The 4,738-nt window shown below is 47.0% G+C and overlaps 1 long non-coding RNA gene across 1 annotated transcript; it reads left to right on the top strand.

The window, feature by feature from the left end:
- The first annotated feature begins 654 nt into the window (after positions 1-654).
- LOC106143750 lies at positions 655-3,175 on the top strand. Its single transcript, XR_001228898.2, has 3 exons — positions 655-902; positions 1,444-1,570; positions 3,037-3,175. It is a non-coding gene; the product is annotated as an uncharacterized LOC106143750 (long non-coding RNA).
- The last annotated feature ends 1,563 nt before the right edge of the window (positions 3,176-4,738 follow it).

Here is a 4,738-nt window from a genome sequence, read left to right as displayed (position 1 = left end):
TCTTCCGTTAGTGAGACCGGTTCTAACGGGTCTGGACTAAACCGTGTAGCTGCCCTGAACTCGGTAGCTCACAGCAGTGCCATTTTCTGCATCAAGCGGACATTTTACCGTCTAGGTCGGGTCTCTAACAGAGAAGCCGCCTTCGGCGTCTCAGACGTTAGGAAGCAAGAGAGGCGAAGGGAAATGGCAGCTATGTAGCTATGTAAGTAAACGTGAGACCCGACCGGGGGCGGGGCAAAGGCCAGGATGGGGCAAAGTCCGAGGCGGGGCAAAGTCTGAGGCGGGGCAAATCCCGGGGCGGGGCAAAGTCTGAGGCGGGGCAAATCCCGGGGCGGGGCAAAGGTCAGGATGGGGCAAAGTCCGGGGCGGGGCAAAGGACAGAACGGGGCAAAGTCCGGGGCAGAGCAAAGGCCAGGATGGGGCAAAGTTCGGGGTGGGGCAAAGCCCGGGGCGGAGCAAAGGACAGGATGGGGCAATGTCCGGGGTGGAGCAAAGTTCGGGGCGGGGCCCAGCACCGCAGTTTACTCACGGCTTCTTTCGAAAGTAACTCCTGATTATTGGTCGTACTTCTCCCTTCATCCCGGAAGTGACGCCAGCTCACGGGCCTGTTCCAGGCCAGTGGCTCCCCGCCGTTGGTTTTCCCATGGCCCGCCCTCTTGGCGTTCCTAAACAAAAAGGCTGTGGCTGGGGTGCCTTGGGGGCGGTACCCACTCGCGCGGCGATAGCGGGTTGGGCGCAGGGTTCTGCCTAGCACTTCCGCCAGTGGCTAGTTGTCGGGTTCGAGGCATGGAGGTCGGCTAGCTCGCTGCAGCGAGACCTAACGGGGCCGAGAAGCTCTGCGGGCAGGCCCCGAGCGGGCGAACAGGCGTGCGCGTGGCGGGGCGCGCGGCATATTGCCAATGGTAAGCGCGCGACCTGCGGGGTCGGGCGCCACTCCGACCCTTCTTTCCGGAGAGCAGCGCGCGACCAGAGCTGGGCGGGTAGTGCTTGGTGCTTTCCGCACGCCAGGCCTGCCTCGGGAGCCCTGCCTTTCAGGCTTCAGCGCCGCCGACTCTGGGCTGAGATGCACCGCAAGGGCTCTGAACAGGGCCTCGGGGGGAGGGAGGTCTTCCCGGGGAAGGGGCCGGCAGGACATAGCCGTCCGGCCTGGCGTCGCTTCCGCACGGGCACCGGAACGCGCGTCCTGACGGCCTCCCACACACCCATGGCAGACGCTATCAAAGGAAGTCCTGCCTGGATCCCGGGGGAGGGGGAGCAGCCCCTGGACAAGTGAGGTCATCAGTGTTACAGCGCTCCCTTTAGTGCACCGTAGGTGTCTGCGGATGTGTTGTCTAACCTGATGGAGGTAACTCATCAGGTGACAATGCAAGGTTGACGCAAAGCCCAGGTGAGATGCTTAATGTAAGGGGCGCTTTATCAGTTTTATTTTATTTTTAATTTCAGAAATGCTCTCTTTTGGAGCCAAAGTGTGAGTTATCTGAATGCAGAGAGCTTCGTCTATTCACAAATAAACCCAACATAAATAAGCTTCAACAAAGAGGATCTCTTCTCTGTAGGACTTTTTGCTAAGGTAATTGCCTTTTTAAAACAATCACTTCTTTTTCATTTTTTTCTTTTCTTTTTCATATCACTTTTATTTCTTTTTCTTTTCTTATTGCTTCAGCTAAGACCCTAAGAATTTTATTTTTTTAATTAATTTATTTATTAAAGATTTCTCTCTCTTCCCCGCCACTGCCTCCCATTTCCCTCCTCCCCCAATCAAGTCCCCCTCCCTCGTCAGCCCAAAGAGCAATCAGGGTTCCCTGCCCTGTGGGATGTCCAAGGACCACCCACCTCCATCCAGGTCTAGTAAGGTGAGCATCCAAACTGCCTAGGCTCCCACAAAGCCAGTACGTGCAGTAGGATCAAAAACCCATTGCCATTGTTCTTGAGTTCTCAGTAGTCTTCATTGTACGCTATGTTCAGCGAGTCCGGTTTTATCCCAGGCTTTTTCAGATCCAGGCCAGCTGGCTTTGGTGAGTTCCCAATAGAACATCCCCATTGTCTCAGTGTGTGGGTGCACCCCTCGCGGTCCTGAGTTCCTTGCTCATGCTCTCTCTCCTGCTACTGATTTGGACCTTGAGATTTCTGTCCGGTGCTCCAGTGTGGGTCTCTGTCTCTGTCTCCTTTCATCGCCTGATGAAGGTTAATATTCAGGAGGATGCCTATATGTTTTTCTTTGGGTTCTCCTTATTTAGCTTCTCTAGAATCACTAATTATAGGCTCAATGTCCTTTGTTTATGGCTAGAAACCAAATATGAGTGAGTACATCCCATGTTCCTCTTTTTGGGTCTGGCTTACCTCACTCAGGATAGTGTTTTCTATTTCCATCCATTTGCATGCAAAATTCAAGAAGTCCTTGCTTTTTACTGCTGAGAAGTACTCTAATATGTATACATTCCATACTTTCTTCATCCATTCTTCCATTGAAGGGCATCTAGGTTGTTTCCAGGTTCCATTTTTTTTTTTTTGATTAGTATCGAGTACTGGAATTACAAAAATACAGAATAAGTCCATACCCTGACACTCCGAATTGCTGAGGTGGGGGCAGACAAGTAAACCAAACCACCGTGATCAGGAAAGAAGACAATAAAAAGGTGGATATAGGAGATTCTCAAAGACCCTGGAAAAGAGACAGGACTTCCAGATCTGGCATTCCAAATTCAAGGTCGTGTGGTACACTGGTCTCAGCAGGTGTCCTTTCAGAATCACTAGTAGAGTGCATTATATTACCAACTTGTAGTTTATGTTCCTAATAAGAAGTGTGTATTGATATGAAGAGTGATTGTTGAAGGCAGATGGAGAGCTTCAGTTAAAGGAATGCCAGACACAGTGAGTTTTATTAGGCAGAACAAATGTAGGAGATGGGAATAGCAAGAGAATGAAGCAAGGTTATAGGGGCTTGTGTGTGGATGGAACTCAGTGATAGGAATTTTATCCCCAAACTGGCTTTGGAAGTCTTACTTTGTTCAATAACCTCTAGGCAACATTTTGTAGGTTGGACAGATGAGGCAGAGAGATGAGATTTCTTCAGTAATTCAGACAAATGATGACAGTGGACCAAGACTGAGTGATACTGATACTGAGAAGAAAGGAGACATGCTAGGACTGATGAAGCAGAACAGGAGGGAGAAAACAAGGTGATGATAAGGTTAATGCTTTGGGAATGGAATGGGTGGCAATAATGTCAATGCAGGGAAACATGTACTTAGAAGATTTTTTTTTTCTTTTTGATATCTTTAAGTTTATCTTTTCTGTTTTTTAATGTTTAGAGCTACTCTAAATTGTTTAAAAGTGTGAAGAAAGTATACTTCAAAAGTGTATTCTGTAGTAGATATAAAAGTAACCATTTTTTATATGTGTATGTGTGTGTAGGGAGTGTAAAGGTGTCTGTCAAGTCCAGAGGTGTCAGATCCTTTGGAGCTGGAGTCCACAGGCAGTTATGAGCTGCCTGACATGGGTGCTGGGAATTGAACTCTGGTCCTCTAATCATCAGGGTTTTTTGTTTTGTTTAAGATATGGTCTCTACATAGCCTTGGCTGTCCTGGAATTCAGTTGTGTATCCTAGAACTCAACTGTGTAGACTATGCTCCCCTTGAACTCAGAGAGATATGCTTGTTTCTGCCACAGAAGTGCTGGGATTAAAGGCCTGGCTATATTAATGGTTTTTTTTTGTTTTGTTTTGAGACAGGGTTTCTCTGTTGTAACAGCTCTGGCTGTCCTGGAACTTGATTTGTAGATTTCCCTTGCCTTTGCCTCCTGAGTGCTGGGATTCAAGGCCTATGGCACCACCACTCGGAGATTAATTTTTTTTACCCCTCTGGGTTAGTCTGGTATAAACAGTTTTTATTTTATTTTTTTAATTTATATGTATGAGTAGTCTATCTGCATGTATGCCTGCATGCGAGAAGTGAGGATCAGATCCCACTATAAATGATTCCCAGTGGCTGCTGGGAATTGAACTCAGGACTTCTGGAAGAGCAGCACAGTGCTCTTAACTGCTGAGCCATTTCTCTAACCCCTATTAATGATTTCTTATAGCAGAGATTATAGACTCTGCATTGTAGAGTGTTCTTTACTAAAAGCCTGCATGCTGCCAGATGGCCATATCCAAACATTCAGTGACTCTGATTAGGTTTCCAATCCTTTGATATTTCCTCTATCTCAGTGAAAGGAAACTCAAAACCTTTGATTTATTTTACCTATTTGAGTGCTCTATCTGTATGTGTGACTTTATGCCAGAGGAGGGCATCAGATCCCATTACAGATGGTTGTGAGCCACCATGTGGTTGTTGAGAATTGAACTCAGGATCTCTGGAAGAATAGCCAGTGCTCTTAACCACTGAGCCATTTCACCAGCCCAACATTTTTTTTCCTAATTGCTTTTTCCCCTAAAATTTAGTCCCACCAATAAATATAGTCTTTCTATAATATATTTTTGTTATACAGGAGTAAACTTTTGTCACAGATTGGCTTTTCTCTCAAGAGTTATACCACCTGATGAGAATGCATGAACTAGGGCCATGGAGTTTATGGGATGAATTTAAGGAAATTTGCTTTTAAATTTTTTCCTTCATTTGGCTAATAGTTTACATAAATTAGAAAGTTTGTGTGTGACCAGCCTGGTCTACAGAGCTAGTGCCAGGACAGGCTCCAAAGCCACAGAGAAACCCTGTCTCGAAAAACCAAAAAAAAAAAA

This window comes from Microtus ochrogaster, chromosome 4 (genome assembly GCF_000317375.1).
Source record: "Microtus ochrogaster isolate Prairie Vole_2 chromosome 4, MicOch1.0, whole genome shotgun sequence".
Classification (NCBI taxonomy): Eukaryota; Metazoa; Chordata; class Mammalia; order Rodentia; family Cricetidae; genus Microtus; species Microtus ochrogaster.
Note: the sequence above shows the minus strand (reverse complement) of the source record. Positions and strands in the feature narration are given on the sequence as shown.